Here is a 19745-nt window from a genome sequence, read left to right as displayed (position 1 = left end):
TAATACACCTGGCCTTTATTCACAGTGAGAATCTCACAGAGGTCCAGGCATAAAGCATAAAGGTTCCCATGAAAATCAGTTGCATACTGCATGGACAGAAGGGCATATCTTAAATGTAAGATTGAGACCCAGTAGTTTATCAAGACCTACAAGGGTTTGGGTCTTGTTTTTGTTAGGTTGGGTTTTTTTTGGTTGGTTGGTTGATTTGGTTTGGGGTTTTTTGTTGTTGTTGTTGTTTTGGGTGGGTTGTTTGTTGTTTTTGTTGGTGGTGGTTTTGGTTTTGGTTTTGTTTTTTTTATGGTTCAGGGAAATTAATAGTTTCCTTACCTTTCTATCAGTGCAGTAAACATGAACTTCATCACATTTATAAAGATGCAGGTTTATTTGGAGAATCTCACATTTCCATAATGAACCAATTAAAGATAAACTGAATATATTGCTGTAATGTGTTCCTGTTTGTAGGGTATTTTGCCTGATGTCAGAAGAAATAAAGACTGAAATAAAAAGAAGCAAGTTAAAAGTTCATAAAGAAGCTATGCATTTCTAAAGCAGGTGAGGGGAAATTTGGAATTCTAGAGAATGTTTGCATCCAGTTGTGATGTGGGACCTGATTTCATTTCATATGTGTAAATCCAATGGTGTTAGTGACCCTCCACGCATAGTTCTTTAAATAATGAGCATGCTTTGTACATCATTGGGAGCATTAATCTTCCAGTAGTTTATATACTATATGGACTAATTAAAAGAACAATATTTCCAGATAAGGACTTTTTGTGGCTATATAGAACTGCCACGTGAAACCTAAAGCCTGAAAAATCATAGCCATTTATTGTGTCTGCATGCTGTGAAACTGGTTAACCTATGGCCTTTTGATTTTCTTAAGGATGTATGGTGAAAAATGGTATGTACATCTTAAGACTAAGTTGATTACAATATACATGAATCAGTCATTTTCAAATATTCCCACATAAAGTTGATGCTTTCATTTATGAATTATGAACATTAAGAAATTGGAATAAGCAGACTTAGATCTTGAAATAAGAATGTAATACTTTACAGATTGTCCTGAGATGACCTAATATATAAGTGAAGCCATTATGTTTTATCCTCACACAGAATATTTAGTTCATGGAAACATCTATAAACAAACAATTCATGACCTTGATTTTCTTCTCCTTTGTGATTCTTTTTGGCCAGCCCTAACTTTCTCCACCAAAATGTTTTGGTATAATTTTGAAAGTTTCTGACCCTCTTCTCAGTTATTCTTCTACTTCCAGAAGGGTTGTGTTTTAAATAAAGGAATAAAATCCTCCTGCACTGAGTAAGCTAAGCAATTAAAGGCCCTATGGATAGAAGCCAATGCTGTAGCTTTCTTCCTGGAGTTGTAAATGAGAGAGTTGGAAGGTGTTTCTTGTGTGAGAGCTACAGTGCTGAACATTAAGGAGCTGTATCTAAAAATACAGGTGGAAGAAGCAAAGGTCTTTCAGACAAATTATTAATAGTTTATTTTGATTTAAATGAAGGAAGTAATCTTACAATCTGTCATACAAAAATTCCTTTACCAAAGTAAGAGATACCATGACTCAGAGAAGCAAAATAACTCCATTATTATTAGACAGTCATTTATGTTTTAAAGTAAATAAGTAATAAATAACAGTGACACTACTTTGGGTCTGCAAAAAAGAGAAATAATTAGTTGCAGAAAGAGAATACATTATTATGGAAAGAAACATTACAAGAGTAAGAAGAGTAAAACTTAACTCATCTTTTTTACCACAGTAAATGGTTACACTTGTAAAAAAAATGGAAACTTACCCAAGTTCCATCATGAGACTCCCTTTACTTCAGTACATTTTCAACAATACATTATTAATCAATGGAAGTCTTCATGTATTTAAAATGAAAGAAATGTTAAAATGTGTTCAAAATGGAAGGGGAAACTATATAAAAGATATACTAACATCACCCTATAATCAGGTCCATCCCACCTGTAGAATTTATTTTGCACAAAATACAGCAAAAGGAGTTACTCTCTATAGTTCCATGGAGGCCAGAAGCTAAGTAAAAGAAAAAAAAAATTAAAAATAAAGATTTTCATTGAGCACCATGTTAGACTGAAATTGATGGTAGTCATTATTTTTTATTTTCTGTTAGTCTGAATATTTTTCAAATAACTACAAGTTATTTGATTTACTTCAGAGAGCCTTTGGTCGGTTTAATGTTCATTTATTGCTAATATCAAGAGTCATCTCCCATCAAATCCTACACAGTAATCTCTTGGCATTTTTTATATCCTTCCATGTGCCACACCTTGTTAACGAATTTTATTTGAGTGCAGCCTAACTTCAATACACATCATACTATGAAAAGTTAACTCCTCCAGTAATGGGTGTATCTCCTAAATATGCTTTTACTATGTTATTCTATTTGCTTTACATATTTATGTTCTCTATAGATCTCAACCATATTGCATACTGCTAGCAATGCGTAAACCTTCTTGGATAAAAGAATTAGTGAATTCAAATTACACCAGCTGAAGTCAGCACTGATCACGACATCATGTTTTCATATTGTTAGCACAACTTTACTTTGCAGACAACTCATTAAAATGCCAGGCATCAAAACAATTCTGTTATCCAATTCATACATCCTAATCAAAATTTTCGTATTTTATGCTCTGTTCTCCTAATCCATTCTACCCTCCTCTGAAAAAAATATTTTACTTATGCCAAGCTACATGTTTTACCAAAATTTTCCTTATGTGCTTTGTTGTAAGGCAAACACTTCAATAAATTTGTAGAAGAAAGGGTGATGCAATCTACAACTAATTTTAAAAGCATGCAGTTGGCTATAAAGTGGAGTTGCCTGAATCTGGAATAATTTTACTGGGATGTTTCCTAATTGTTTACTCTGGTGATTTTTGTACATCAGCCGACAGATGGAAGTTTGTGTGCCATACACCCCGGATCTGCTCCAGTATCACCAAGCTCATGTCCTAGGTAGTAGCCAGCATTACTGGAAGATCTATTAATAGCTGTGTACACCTTTGGTAAATGGAAAGAATCAGCTGTGGGTAACAGTACTGCTTCTTGGATGCTTGGAATATTAGAAGTAGCACAGAAGTCCCATTCCATTTTGAGAGTGATTTTTTTTTTTTTTCTCTTAGTAGTAGTTCAGATATTTTCCATAACAAAAACAAGAAAAACAAAAACAAACAACAACAGAAAACAAAACAAAACAAAACCCTCCTTTTTTTTTTTCCTTTTTTTTTTTCTTCCCCCCCCCCCCCCGCCCCGTTCAAAATGATTGCACTTTGATTTGTTTTATTTCAATGAACATTTTCAGTGAAGGGCAAATAATTTTTGTAGAAAGCCAGTTCCCATTTTGCAGAGGGTTTTTTTGTCAGCTCCAGCTGAAAATGTACAGACATGCTCCCTTAGCCCATATCTTTAGCGTATTAGCCATAAAAGTATCACAGCATGCTATGTTAGTGAAAAAAAAAATTGCTTTGACCAAGTGCAGAATCCTGTTTTCAAAAGCCTATAACTCAAGCAAATCAAAACAATTTTTCACTCAATTTCAGCTTTTAACATCTCTCCATTACAGTTGTACAGATGTTCAAAATAACACCAGTGTCTTTTTTTATAATGAGAAATGTCTGTTTTCCCACGCTGACACTCTGAAATTAATTTCTGATCAAACATTTTAAAAATTCTTTTGGGGTAGAAACCAAGCAAGGAATACTCCAGCCAAAAGTTGATTTTTTCTGACTTTGAGAATAACTGAATAAAAAGGGAAATCACTATGCTGCCTCACCCAAAGCTTTAGTTGGCAGTATAATCAAATAACAGGCTGCTATAATAAAGTGAGATTACCTGTGGTATGTGCTCACCGGAAGAAGAAATAGAATTAAATGTAAGGCTTTATAAAAGTATAATTGTAACCTAGTGTTAAAAGTTACTAAACTCCCTGTCAGGGAGGGTTACCCATGCTGCCGGTATCTGCACAAAACATTCCCAAAGTTGCAGTACTTGCATATTCACCACTTATCTGCAGACGTGGAGCTCAAGTGCACAAAAGAACAAAACATCTCCTTTAGTTATTGTGAAAAGTTTAATAAGGCAAAATTAATTTGATATGTACACAGAAGTATTTCATTTTCAAACACGTTTGGTTATTATATTCCTCTTTGAGGTTAACAAGAAGGTGAAAGTTGAGAGGTGATAACTGAGGTGATGATAGTTAGGATGATAATCAGGAGATTTTGTGCTGGTCTTTTCTTTGTGTCACATTTATAAATCACCTGAAATAAAGTCTGAACCAAAATCCAACAATTTAAAAAATAAGTCAAATCAAATTTAAAAATTCTGCATAAACTTCCATCCAGAAAGTACAAGTATACTTTTCAATTGACCTACACAGTCAGGTTGCTGGCATACATAGGTACCTGTAGTGACCCACACTTATTCTGAAGGGTTATTAACTTTATACCAAAGTAAGGTTGATGTTCAAGATTGTAAGAAAACAAACTCCAAAGTTAAAGACAACAACTGCCCATCACCCAGACTTAGTAGATAAGGCTTGCATGCTTTCTGATGGTGACAGAGGATTTTGAATGCTTCTAGTCCTGCTAATACTACATTGCCAGGTAGCAGAGACAATATTGTGTCCAAGTGGTGACTAATGGAATATTTCTCCTCCAAATTCGGACTAAGTTAAGGTTGGTACATTGCGAGCTTTCTCACACCAGTGCTGAATTTAGCTTCTTGTGGCGTCAGAACCTATCACTGGTCTCACCAGCCTTACTTTGAGATTTCTCTGCTTGCTGCATATTCCCATAGAGAAAAACTTCATTTTAATCAGTTAAGGCTGAGTAAATATGACATCCATGCAGAGAAAACTCTTGAAAGCAAGAAAATGTCAGATTACGGAACTCCTCTTAAAGGCACCTCAGTGCCCACACACCACATTTCCATTGACATGAGTAGACTTCACACCTCCCCACAGAACTTCCTTCTGCCTCCCAAATATAAGGGATCCCATCCAGCTCATTAATTTCACACTATAGAACCCCCACACTATAAGCCTAGCTCAACACTGATTACTTCATAAAGTTAGCAAGGTCAAGATGATGTGTATAATGTGAGATTTTGAAATAAAGAGATGGGGGTGTTTGAATTTTATTTATGCCTCAGATTTGTAGTTCAGAGCTGTCCAACTGACAGCATTTATTTATTTATTTTTAAATAGAATGACATGCAGGATCTATTTCTAATTCTATATTTCAGACTACCAGCTTGGAGAAAATGTTCTGCATTCATGTAACAGGTGAGGTAGCAGAGCAGTTGGTCCAAAGATTAAACAAGGATAGTAGTAACTGAGAAGAGTTATCAGGTTAAGAATACGAATTGAAATACGCTGCATAAACACATGGGCAATTCTTCCATGGGATAAAGCCATTGCTTTGTTTCTGCTGAGTTTCTTTTGAAAAGATCTGTTGCTGAATGAGAAAAAAAAAATAGCATTAACTGCTAAGGCAGTCAATTCCTATGTCTTTCATACACTACCCTGTAGTACTACAACCTCTTCTTCTTGCTGTCACCTGATGTCTATGTATGAAGCAATCCAGAATACGTGCTTTATAACAGCGCTTGCTCACATAAACTCTGCCTACAGCAGGTAGCTCACATTAACGCTGAATGAAAATGTAAACTTAGTGAGAAATAAAGTAAGCAGCAATTAAATTTTAATCACACAGTCACCTGAATATTACTATTGTGTAATAGGCAAACTGGTTCCTGTAGCAAGTATACACCACTAGTATACTTCTTACTAGTAAGAAAAGTATGAACTTCTGATAAAATGAGAGCTTTCAGTTTTAATTTTGTGATTGGAGGGATGCAAATGGGATCCAAAGTGGAGTTGAGCCTGAAATCACAATATTTTTTAAAATCCTATTGATTGATTCAAAGAGCATTTTACTGAAGGTGAATGAGAGAGCATGGTAGCAGAAATATAGTGTGGTGGCACAATAACCATTAGATTTGAGGAAAAAGAATACAAATTAAGATAGCTTGACAAGGGGACAATAAGAAGCAGCAACATACTTTTCCCATTACTGAAAACAATCCAATATTTTCCTGTAGGGGAAGATGGGAAAGAGGTTCTTTTCATTGTTAATTTTTCCTTCCAGTGAAACACGTTCCTGTGATCTTCTTGATTATGCTTGATCAAAAGGTAGCAGTGTTTCATTCTAAGAAAACCATTGTATTTCAGATAATCTTAAAACTAGTTTGGGAAAAACAAATGTCTAACCTTGTAACTGAATATTTTAAGGCTAATGCCGCACTTGAATCACTCTTTAAATAATAGTGCCTTAACTTAGAGCATACAGATCAGGCAAAGAATGAGATCTGTTTAGCATTTGTCATTTTACTCTGCAATTTTTCCACATCAGTCTCTGAACAAGAAATATAATTGTAAGATTTATTTCTTTGCCAATGCAAAAGTGGTTTCTCCTCAGTTTACCTCCATTAGTCCCAGACTAAGAATACATAAGCTTGATATCTGTAAGAAACAAGAAGCAAAGCAGCTTTTTTTTCTTCCTTCCCCTTAAAGTGCCTTTAGTAGTTTGTAAAACAATGACCTGATATCTAGGTGAAACAGGTCCTTATCACAACAGGGTAAATACATAGTTTGGCCTTCTAATCACATTTTGTATACCCTCAGAAGAACTCTATGTTTTTAAAATGTCAAATGTTAAAAAAAAAAAAAACATTTAAAAACTTGCAAACCTCTAGAAGTCTCAGAAGAGTTCCATTCAGTTCATCATTAAAAAGTATCTGTTATGATACTTGGGATATGTGATACCTGGATCACACCTCGGTGTTTAAAGAGGCTCTTGGCTTTTGGATGTTTCGGTCTGAAAAGGATACTTTGTGGTACTTTCATGACCTAAGACCTCAAAGAATCAGTTCAGTCCCTAGTGCATATCTCACTGCATGCTAGCCACTGACTCTCTGGTGGCAAGTAGATGGCTGTGCATGCTATAGGTAGGGGGAGCACTGGCAGGTCTTAGTTTCACATTTCACTTTGCTTCAAATACTCTAGGTACATCACTGCCAGTAATCTGTGAATTCCTTTCTTTAGGGATGGCAGCACATCCCCCTTCAGCAGGAAGTGCTCTAAGTCATTCCCTGTTATTTGCAGTATGTTCAGACAATGCAGCACATTAAACAATTACTTCCACTGTGACCTAGGTGTTTATTTGCTTTTAAGTTCCTGAAATCTTTACATATACTTTCAGTCTGAAATCTTAAAACCTACTCACATGTAGAGATATCCAACTTTTAAACAAGAGGTCATACGTACCTATAATTTAGAAAGGAAATTATTATTCTTGAGAAATCCTGCTGAGTATACTGCTGCTTTTCCCCAGTAATTAGCCACTGAAAATGGTTTGTATGCAGTGAGGTTTTCTGTTCTCAAAATGCAAGTCCATTTAGGCATCTGTACAGAGTCTATAGAGCTCCTTCACTGCTGATTGCCACTCAGCAGTATGTGGAACACAACTGCTCTCCTACACTGGCAGCACTATTTGGTGTCAACAGTACTGAGCAGTAAAATTTTTATGAGCGGAAATGAAAACAACCTCTGCAACTGAAACTGTAGAGGAAGGTAGACAATGGGCTTGGAAATGGCATGAAATAAAGTTACTCAAGAGCAAAGCACTGAAGTGATGTGTGCTTGGGGTATTCTTGGCAGCTTCTAGAAGTACCCAACCACAATTTTTCCTGTGTGTGCAAGGCAAGGGTTGAAGTTACTTTTGTACTTCCAGTGGAGTCACCTCTGCTATGAGGAAGTTAATTATTCTTTAATATACTTTGGATGTTAGAAGTCTATTGTTCATACTAATGAAGAATGTGAATATGTATTATTTTATTCTCTAATATCTCTTATATCTTCTCTCCAATATGATATTAAAATACATCTTTAAAGAGTCCTTCTGGATGGAGTGACACATCCATCAAAGTTTTTCTCCTAATCATAACTCTCAGAAGACATATTCTGATCATTGTACAGCTCCACCAGTTCTCTTTGTATAGTTTTCTGTGCGTTAACATGAATCTCTTCACTATAATGTGTATACTACACTCTTATTTATAATAATAACGTTCAAACATTACATTAACAGATTTTACTTGTTTATCTTGTTTGTAGTGTTATTAATGTTGCAAATAATGTATAATACTAATACATTTATGTCTATATGATTTTATTTGTGCATATTTCTTATTGTTAGGGTTCATACCAGAGACCAAATAAAGCCCTTCTTTGGAAAGGAAGAGAGCTGTAAGCCAAAGGCAGTGCAACCTGAAATATTCATTGCCAGATAGAGTATTGGAAACAACAATAGTGAAAAGGGACAGAGAACATGTTGCATGTATTACATTCTGAGGTCTGCTTTCTTGTAGAGGCAGACTCCTTCAGTGTGTGGCTCTGACATGGAGGAAGCACAATAATGGCCCTTACTGGCACTGTCCATGGAGGACCAGGTTGCTTTTCCAGGCTGCAAACTAGAAGCTGTTCCTGACCCATGCTCAGTGCCTATACAGCTGCCACAAGCATTCAGATGACAGGCTTTTCCACATCTGTCTTAAGCTTGTAGCAGAAAAAATTGACAGAACAGACAGAAACCTTATGTAGGCTGGATTGGATTCAGCCATTGGATCATTCTCTAACAATAACTTTTTGAAAACACAGGTACTTTGATTATGTATTTTTCTTACTAGGCTTGATCTGATCTTTCTGTGTCTATGGAAACATTTCTGTAGGCAACAATAACTAAGGGAATTAACATTGATGTCTGGTATGAATTCTTCTGAGAAAGTCATGTGTAACATCCATGCTGCTATTGACATGATTTTTTAAGGTTTGACAAATACATGAGTCAAGCCTGTTTGTTCACTACAGGTAGAACTGGGACTGTTTTTAAGGAGTGCCTGTTTAAATAGGCATACCACACCCTCCATATCTAAGGGAAGGTCTTGCTCAACTTTGCTGGTTAATCCTTCTAATACTTTAATGATAATGCTGCTTGTTCCAAAGTACTTAAGGTTTTCTAGTTTGCTCAGAACAATGTGTAGGTGTCATAGTACCCGCAATATACATTGAACTTTTCCATCACCACATATGCACCCATTAACATCAATTCAATCATCTCTCTATGAGATGTTGCATGTTCAGTGGTCTCAGCTCTGAAATTCTCACCTAGATAAAAACAACTGCTGTAGCTGATGAGAGTTCTGCTAAAATAAGTGTACTAAAAATTAACAGTCATTTTTACCACAGAATTAGTCTGGAGAAAACCAAGGATGATTTTTGAGATTAATAATACAGTATTAGAATGCTTAAATCTTAATATTCTACTGATGGTGTTTGCTGATGGTTCTTGCATACTGTCTGTGATCTTTATAGCCTCAAATGCTAGAGAAGGTGGAAGTAGTTACTGGTTTTAAGTGTTGCCAGAGGGATATAAAGACACCAGGGAAGCTGTACCTTTTAGCATTTGTGCATCCGGTGTGTTGTGCATACCCTGGTTGCGTATATAGCTGTGAGTATCCACACAACTGCTTATCCCTTGTCCCCTTATCTGCAATGTAGCAGTGACTTCCCCCATTCTAGAAATTCATAGTTTTATCTGGAACCTCGTAGTGTCTGGCATTTTAAATATAGTCACCTGGTATTACCAAATAAAATGTGCACCTCTTTGTATTGTAACAAATGAAAATATACCCAGCCCTAGCATTTGAAAACAAACAAACAGAAAAAACGCCTGTCTCTCAAAGAATGGCAAAAGCACACCTCATGGTTCAAAACATAGACTGTGTTTCGGTTTCAGACTGAAACATCCAAAAGCCAAGAGTCAAATTTATCCTCATTCATTTATTAGGAGGTAGGGAAAGCTGATGTGTTAAAATTTCATTTATGAAAATGCGAAACCACATGCTTAGCATTAAAGACGTAAGCGTCACTTACCCTTGACAGCTTAAATTTTGGCCCATGAATTTATATTTTGCTCAGCCAACATTACTGTATTCATTTTATGAATGGGCACTTACTTAAAAAAAAAAAAAAAAGAAGAAAATAATTACTACAGTATGTATTCCACTTTGCTACTCACTTGAAGAAGCGAGTAGGGGGTTTAGTATCTGTTTTTGAAGAAAAATGAAGTAACTACCACACTGAACAGCTGTTTCTGACAACAGGAAAGCCACTTAGGCAATTTATGTTTGCAGTGTTGCTCACATACGGGAACAATACTCCAGAGCACAGTATGTGAGCTAAGGAAAGTAAACATACACCGATTTGTAAACTTTTAATATGCTTGGCTTACCATAACAATAGACTTGCAATTAGTTCCCAGGAGTATTGGTACAATAGAATGAAGTCTAACTTTGTACAAGATGAACATAAGATTTTTTGCTTTAGCTGAGACTTAGACAAGCATGCCAAGGCCAATAAGATGAATGGGATTCTTCCTACATGTTTAAATGCCCTTACATCAAAATAAATAGTGTGAAATCAAGAGTGCTGACTAACAGCCCTGAACAAGATATAGCACTAGATCACTAGAACAGAGCATTTTCTTCTCCCATCTTCATTCTCTGTGATTGCTGTGTTTGAGCAATTAAGTAGGATAGGATTATTAATTCTTCTGAGGGAGCAGGAGAGAAAGAAATCCTACAAAGAAAGTTCTAGATCCTCAAAATCATTATGGGATATAATGCCCATTGTTTTCATTTTTACTGGATCTAGACTAAAGATCCAATTCTGTAAAGATTTATTCATGAGAGTAATGAATTATAGTAATCCCCACGTGACTACTAATATAGATAAAATTTTAAAAAAGTAGGTTTGTGGAATTAGGTTCCGATTAAAACACGGTGAGGGTCTGCACATAGAAAATAAATGTAACACACATAAAATAGATTTAAATGTTTAAAGCAATTTTAACAATGCCAAAAGCACGGGAAAATCAGAAGCTGCAGCCTCCATGAGTGTATTTGGTATATCAAATGTCTATGTGCAAAAGCTTGAAGGTTTTTCTGCCATAGTCATTAAAGACAGTTATGGTTTTGAAGTTTTTCCTTGCATGTTTAATTTAGGTGATCAGCACAGATGTTGCAGAGCTAAATTGTCTTTTTTTGGCAGTATGAGCATGGTCTCATTAAATCCATTTCTCTGTCATCAACAACTTTAGAGACTCTGATGCAGTTTTGAGCAACTCAAAAAAAAAAAGCTTTAAAACTTTCTATTTTGTGGTATATGTAATGAGCTCCTAGAAGATGTTGCATGCCTAAGACCACTTCAGTAAACTATCTTGGTAAAATCTCCCAATGTGCCACTTATATGCATAAATATGGCCAAAAAAGTAATAGCACGTTCCTATTTCAAAAGATATTTGATTCCTGTTCCTGCAATGTCTGACGCAATATCTTTGAAGACCCCTTCTAATCCCACAAAAATGTCATGCAAACTTTCTCTGTAAATGAGTTGTTTTCAGTTTCTCTGTGCAAAGTAATCAAATTATCAGTGTTGTAACATGTCCCTCTCTTCTTATTGCTTTCCTCTTAAAGAATTATTTTGATGTATATTGCTGTTCCCTAATCTGGCTTTCAAACTAATAACATGGATACAAGCTCTACAACTAGTAAGTGCTGATTGTTACTTAACCTCATCTGATAATGAACTCCTCCCATGACACAGAAGGGACAAGGGTTTCCCAAAAGTGACCACTGCATTCTTTATAACAAAGTCTCTAGCTCTATCATGTCTATCTGGTTGGTGGTGTTTCATTTCAGAATGAATGGGGTTTTTCTTGCTTGTTATTTGCTTGGTGAGAAGAGAATGTCTTGTACTAGTTTAATCAAGGAAGATTATTATATAACATCTGTCAGACTGACTTGTACCATATGGGCCCTGGGCCATCTTCTGTAAGAGAACTTACAGAGACATCTCAAAATGTCTGTGAAAATAGAACATATTTTTAGAATTGTAGAATATCTTCCTACACTGCCAAATGAACCTGTCAAAAGCGCATCTTGATTTGTGCGGCTCCTACAATTAATGCTTGTTTGCAGTAACGATATTTATTGACCAAAGATGGGTGGTAGAGGTTTTTTGTATTTGCTTTTGCAGGTGTGAAATTAACAGTATCAAAGGTTTTGTAGGTGGTTTTGTTTTGTTTTGTTTTGTTTTGTTTTTGCAAAGTTTCCTAGAAGTTCTGAAGAAATATATTTTTCTTTTTTTTCTCTCTCTTTTTTTTTTTAATACATGAGAGGAGGAACAACAAAAGCGACCAAATAATGAGAACAAAAGAGAAAAACATGAACAAAAATGAAAAACAATTATATGGTCCAGTCTTTGTGGTTGTGATCCAAATACAAAAATAACATGAACCTGACCCTATTCATGTTCCAAAAATCTAGATTTTCAGACACAGTAAGTAAAATTTTCAAATAATAATGCCCAGTTTGGTGGTGGCAAAATGACATCTCCTGAGCTGCATGGAGCTACTGGAGCTGGTCTGAGGAGAATGGAGGAAAGAGACAGTAGAAGAGAAACTTACCTGGCTGTGGTGAGAGGGTTTCAAAGTGACAGAGGAGAACAGAAAGGAGAGCATTTGGGGAATGTGGCAAAGCATCTAGTAGCCCAGTATGTGGGTTTTGACCCTATGTATTTAATTTACTTGTCTAGTGGTTTTTGAGTGATAGCACACTCCTAGCCTCCTTACTATGGTAGAAAGAGAATCTGCTATTCCTAACAGGCAGGCATTCTAGCTAGTTTCTAAGAGGAAAGTCATCAAGCAGTTGGCTACTAAAGTCATAGCTGCTAGAATATGGATTTCTCAAAAGCAGTCCCTAAACAAACGAAGAAGCCTGAGCCTGTGACTGAACACAAACAAGGTTAAAAAGAAACATAAAGAAAAGGAAAGATCTAGTAATTGTTCCATAAAATCTCCATTGTCCTGAGAGTAACAGTAATATGGGTCTTTCATTAAGAGAGATGTTTGATGGAAGATCACATTATCCTGATGTATGCACGCACACCTTCCTATTTAGAGCATCAGTGTGAGCTGGGAAAGAATGATTCGTGTATTGTAAAGGAAGCTATACTGCTGGCCCACAAAAATGTGTCTTGTAATGAAGAACACAACTATTCCTGTAGTTATCAGGCTGTCATCAGCTATCTATCAACTCTGCAAACCTATGAATATATAGGACTACATTTTTAAAGATAGTAAGGGCAGGATCATAGATACTTACCTACATCATAAAAGTACTAGTGTCAAAAGCCACAATTCAGTCAGTACTTACCCTGCCAGGTAGCTAGAGTCGAGCTACAGTGCACAAAGAGAGGAGTGCATAGCTGTCTGAACTTCTGTCAAATGAGCTAGTGTGACAATATGGTGTAGCACATGTGCCAGCAGGCTAGTTTAGCCTCAGGAAGTAGTCTGGCTGTGAAAGGAAGCCAGTATGCATGAAATAATAAGCCTTACATCTCAGCAAGCCTAATGAGTTTGAGATTACACCATGCTGATATGACCGTGATGTAGACCATGCTCTTCTTTGCACTACAGACATATCCTTTTTGTCCATCTGCTGGCATCTGCTAGCAGCTTAAATGCTGCTTCCACCTCCCAGTTTACAAGCTGCTCAGACCCTTAGTTCAAATCACAGCCCCAAAGACGCTAAAGGATTTTCAGTTAGTAGAGAGAGCAGCTCAGAGCATTTTTCAGGGCATACCTGATACCTGTGGCATATCCCACGCTCTTGTATTTTGGCACAAAGCCTCATTCTGAGGCCTGACACTTGATGCAAATATGACAGAATCCCAGTGCTGTGTAGCTCTGAGTAGAAATGTGGGAAAATGACATTAATAAGCAGATGTAACAACACTTGCCCCAAGAATGCATGTCTTGACATGTGGATGCTGACACAGAGGGATAAGACTATCATCTTAAGACGTGTAACTGGGAGCTGTTTAGGATTATGACATCTACTGCCTCTTTGCTTACTGTTCCTCTCCAAGGAGTTGCCCAAGTAATCCAGTCTGTTCAAGGCAAAGTCAGATTCAGGGACTAGAAATACTTGCATTACCTTTTATCAGTTCTCACCCAGGAACCAGTAATTAACAGCTGAACAGCTTCTTGAATTGCCTTCATCATGATTATTCGATTTTATGACTTCACCTCTGTTTGTCTCTGCTCTGATACGTAACCTAGCCCCTCTGAGTCAATGAGTTCTGCATGTGTCCTAGCTTTCATAAGGTTTACATAATGTAGATTTTTAAATTTAAGATCAGTAGAAAAGTAAAGATTGATTAATATGTAATGCAACCATGGCTCCCTGCTTGGCAAATTAGGCAAGTAATTCATATTGTGCATTGCATGGGAGTCTAACCAGCATGGTACGTGTTTAATTCCATCAGGACCTGGGCAGCTTGGTAGCGAGATGTTGCCATACTCAAGCAAGCAATCTTTCAAAAAATTTCCTATAAACCTGAGCCTATGCTTCCTGCCTCCTAAAGAACATGTGTGGTAGTGGAGGCAGACATTTCTAAGAGTTGTTTTATAAGGGCAGTGAAGATATAAAGAACTGACATAAATGGTTGCCTGCATGCAAGAGCACAATGTCCATGGAGCTTCCACTGTAGACAGTCTTGGGCATCACTCAGTGCAACAGTAGCTAACTGATACTGCTGACGTGAAATGTACTGTCAATATAAAGCAATTAAGATGACCTGATGCCAATTTTGCACCTTATTTACCTTCAGAGGAAGATCAGCAGGAGGTCTGCACTGCTCCCAGAAGGCTAAATGTGGATCAGATGCAGATCAGAAGCAGGATCACAATGTTAACATGCAACATGTGCTCAGGATAACATATGCTTATTTTAAGCACAGATTTGCAGCCTGGGTACAATGCCATGCTGACACGGCTATGTGATTTCCAGGGAACTTGGAGTACAGGCAAAAGTCATTTGAGTACATCTATACCTGCCACATAGCCACACAGACAAGAATGCATCTAAATTTACTTTTCAAATTTTCCTTGCAGTCAAATGAAATTATGGTGCATTTGCATTGTTTCATTAAAGACAAAGACAGCATCCGCTTTGAACATAGCAGGAAGAAAGCATTGCCAGCTAGACCAAGTCTGAAAACCTGAAAGTGGCTTTTGAAGCCTGTTTTTGCCTTTGAGGTAGCCATGTGCATTCCAAACTGCAGGTAATGGTCTGATAGGCAATTACAAGGTTTCAATTTATTCATTTTCACAAGGAAAAAGATTTTAATACAAATATAAATATTGCCAAAGCAGATTGCATAAATGGCATCTTCTTATGTAACTCGGGATATGTGTCATAGGCAAGCATTTATAGAAATTCGGCAAGTTTTCTTCATTAAGTAGAGATTAATTCTAGCTGATCTCTAGCTTCAGCTGCTTCAGGTCCAACTGAAAATGACTCTGCAAAAATGTGTATTTTCTCACGTCAGTGTGAAAGCTTCTGAACCATTGATCAAACAAATTTGGAAGATTCTTGAAACATTCAGCAAAGGCAAGACAATCACGTGTACTTCTTGAGCACAAATTGGCAAGAGAGAAAGGTCATTCTATTGACAGGCTGCAAACAAAGGGCAATTTTTTTCTGGAAGCTGCAAACAAAAGTCACCATTCCCTCAGAAGTGTAATATTTGAGAGCTTGAAATGTATTTTCACAGGAGGCAAAAGTTAAGAAGTGGCTCAGCCTGTCCAGTACACATAAGATGTCCCCTGTGCCTACTGTCTCCAGTTTTCCTGCCTTGACGTCTCCCCCAAGAATGGTGCAGCACCTGCAAAGAAAAATTAAGAGAGGGAAAACACCAAATTGGGCAGCTGAATACCTCTAATCTGTTGGCTTCCACTGTCTAAGTGCTATTGTAAGCAACCACATAAGGTAAGAATTGAAGTCTGCTAACAAAATTGTCAATGCTAGTATTCTGAAATAATGGTATTTACAACTAAGACAAAGTTTAGAGAAATGGAGCTAATAACACATCTTACAGCTATTGTTTTAGGCTAAAGCACTGATGAATGCAGCACCATATCTATTGGCATTTAGACTATTTTCCTTACAGACATATGCATTAAAAAAAAATATGACATCTTAAAATCTACTCAAGACAAATAGCATATTAGTTTTACAGTGAGAATGGTTTTGGTGCCTATAATTTGCGTATCATAGGCATATAATGCTGCTTGATGTCTTTAGGTTTCTTATTAGGCTTGGCAATGGCCTGTGGTAAGACTATGCCTAGATTTATTAAGATCATCTCTGCTTTTACATTGCGTAAGTTAAAAACAATATTTTCTATGCAGTAGCATTAAAAGTAATTACTGGGAAGGATTGGCTTTTGCTATTTTAGAGGTAAATTTAAGCATGTTTGCATTCTTTTCCATAAGTGGAACAGACACTCAAACTGTCAGCTTTTGCAAAAGCCTAATATTGATACTAATACTTATTTGCTGGGCTCAGATTTTGTTTTTCATGTCATGTGTAGTTCTTCTCTATTCTGCTATATAACATGGGGCATCACTCCAACTGTGTTCTCTGCTTTAGGCAGCTACACCACATCAATTTTTGTACAATATGTATTATATTTCTCAGTTTTGTCACAGATACAGCAAGACAATGGGAAAGTGAAGCAGATTCTATATTGCCAATAATTAAAACACTTATTCCATCTTCCTTATGTACTGTGTGATCACAATGGTGTAATTAGAGGTAAACCAACTATTTCTAATATGTTTAGGGTGCCAAAGGGTGGTCTGTTAGCATGATACATGGGTCAGTAAAATGCCAATCTTGGTTTTCATATCTCAGAGGTTGTAATTAGAAAAATCTTTTTTATCTATAAGCTTGGCAAATTTTAGCAAAAAAGCACAGACCGTCAATAAACATGGAATTCTAATTTTCAGCACAGAATCAACAAACATGTACACAAGCCTAGCAAATGCAATATTTAAAAAATGTCATTTATCACATGAATATCAAGAGGCAAGAGTTTTATAAAGTTCATGTTGTCTAAGTAGTGCATCCTCCCAATATTTCATGTAAGGAAAGGCAGTTTCCTTATGCAAACAAGTTTCTTTTTGATATTATTCTCAACTGCATGTGCTGTGAAGTACAACTTACAGAGCAGAGACTGCAACAACTACTACACTGGTCTCTTGGTAGATTTAGGAAAGTAAAACATACACACATAAATGTGGTAGGCTGTTCAACCCTCAAAATTAACTGATTTCCTTACCACATGCAAGACCAAGGTGAGGAAACTCTAAAGATTAAGCAATCTTTTCATATTATGAGAAAGCTAGCTGTAAAATTGGTCCTAGCCATAAGACTCCAGAGATTCTTCCATTGGACAGGATATTAAAAACCCAGTCCAACTTAAAGTTAATACATCATTTGTCACACACAGGATTTCTATTAAAAATTTCAGACCTACATCATTATCCACCATCTAACCATCATTAAGTATGTTCTTCATGGCTGACTAAAGTTAGCAGAAACACACTAATAATCAGAGAGATATTACTGCTTAGAATTTTTAATGCCTCCTTGCATAAGGACAAGCTGCTGACCATGCTCAAGCACAGTAATACTTATATTTTCTTTCTAGCTATCTTTGGATACCAACAGATTCACAAATTATTGTCTTGCCTTGTCAAGCCCTGGCATTTATTCCTTTTAGAGAGCTATCTCAAATGATGTTAGGTGGCCAAGTATAGACACTATATAGAGAGACTTAATTTTATTTTGTCTTAATCAGACTGTACAGACTATCAGAACGTTAAGCTCAATGGAAGATCTTTTCACAGAAATAATCAGAAATAATTGTCCTGATTTTGTTAGGTCTTCTCACCATTGACCATAATGTATTTTTGGTCTATACACATGTATTTCAGGGATTTCACTTTGAAAGGGGATTCCAGACTGCAAGAGAATTGATTTGTTCCTTGAGCCTTCTCCAGAAGAACTGACTGTACTCTCTTTTGACCCTTCTCTTGTTTGGTGAGTTATACAAAAAACTCCAGGGAATTCCTACTTTCATAGTCAGTTTAACATATCTACTGCTTTTTCATTAAACACAAATTCTGAATTTCTTATTCCTTTGACAGATATGACAGAAAGGGACAGCTCAGTCCGGGAATGAAGTTTGGTAGAAAGCCATTTAGGGGAGCAGATAGAAGCTTTTTCTTTCCTGTTGTTTGAAAGTGTATTCACTTTTACCTCCACACTGACTTGTACTTGCAGGGTAAGAGAAAAGTTGCTTTTGAGATGTTGATGTTGAGAATGATTGAAGACCTGGGAAGCCCAGAACTGCAGGGCAGTCAGAGGGCTCCCAGAACAACTCCCAGTGAAGTGCTCAGAGCCAGCTGCAAACTTAAGTCAACACAGGTATCAAACACCAAGTTTTCTATCTCTCCAATTAGGGATTTTATAGAGTTCCTGCCATTCTAGTATCTGAGCAATTATGGAGTTACTCCTGATTTGTATCAATGTTGAATTCAGTCATATCTGGTGGCAGGAATGTCTCACTTGAGTGATCCTACCGTTGGGATGTGCTGCCCTTGAAGGCCCGAGTCTCATGCCCTCCACAGGGCATGATATCCTGATTTTTTCAGATCATCATTTGATTCACTCTTTTCCTTCTTGTTTTGATTTTTAATCTCCACGCTAAAAACTTTTACCAAACCCAATGCTCATAAGTCGCATTTTAAAAACAAATATATAAAAATGTATATATATATATATGTAATTATAGTATTTGCATATCTTGAAACAAATAATTCAAGGATTAATATCATTGCAATGTTTTGGGTTAAAAAAGTAAAATAACTACACCAGCTCAACACAGCTGAAAACCAGACAGACAGTATTAAAATTATGTATGTGGTCATGTTAATTCCAAAATTAAGAAATACAACAGATGACCAAGCACAGGTTCTCCGCAAGCTTTCTACAGGCATGGTGCTGGTAATTTTAAACCTGAAAATAAATATTCATATTTATATTTGAAATTATCCCACTTTATATATTAATTTACCAGCATTTTATTTTGCTGGTCATATGGCTCCTCTTAGCTTTGTGAAGTTTTCTGAATAGCTCTGTCTCTCCTGGATGTAGTTAACTGTCTTTTCCAGATCATTAATAGATACATATCAATGCATACCTTAAGTATATCTAGGGATATTCTGTTAGCATCATTATTGTTTTTAATTAGTAATTTCTGTTTATTTTGACTTTCATTTTTTGTCTTTTACACAGCTCTAGTCAATGATTTTTTTACGTAATAGCTCCTTCAGATGGACATCATTAAAGGCTAAATCAAACAAAACAAGTCTTCTATAGTTCCTTTGACAACCTACATTTCACTAAAATATTCAAAATAGTAAATCTGGTGGGTTTTTGTTATGCTTTTCTTTGCTTTATTTGTGGTGGTGTTTGGTTGCTTGATTGTTGTTTTATTTTGTTTTCTCTTTTAAAGATAATTGCATCTCCACCTTGAGACTATTCTCAGCATCTCTGAGAATGTCAAAACAGCAAATACTCTTAGAGCAACCTCAGACACTTAATTCTTATGTGTACAAAGCTACTTCAGAAAAGAAACAGTGCTCTTCTTTCCCTACAAAACAATCT

At 36.3% G+C, this 19745-nt stretch overlaps 1 long non-coding RNA gene across 1 annotated transcript; it reads left to right on the top strand.

Annotated features, from left to right (window-relative positions):
- Positions 1-453: 453 nt before the first annotated feature.
- On the top strand, positions 454-18794 carry LOC110362774 (uncharacterized). The gene is made up of 3 exons (XR_010471954.1): positions 454-552; positions 15784-15998; positions 18011-18794. It is a non-coding gene; the product is annotated as an uncharacterized LOC110362774 (long non-coding RNA).
- The last annotated feature ends 951 nt before the right edge of the window (positions 18795-19745 follow it).

Source organism: Columba livia, chromosome 3 (assembly GCF_036013475.1).
Source record: "Columba livia isolate bColLiv1 breed racing homer chromosome 3, bColLiv1.pat.W.v2, whole genome shotgun sequence".
NCBI classification, from domain to species: Eukaryota; Metazoa; Chordata; class Aves; order Columbiformes; family Columbidae; genus Columba; species Columba livia.
This window is presented reverse-complemented; position numbering and strand designations above follow the sequence as displayed.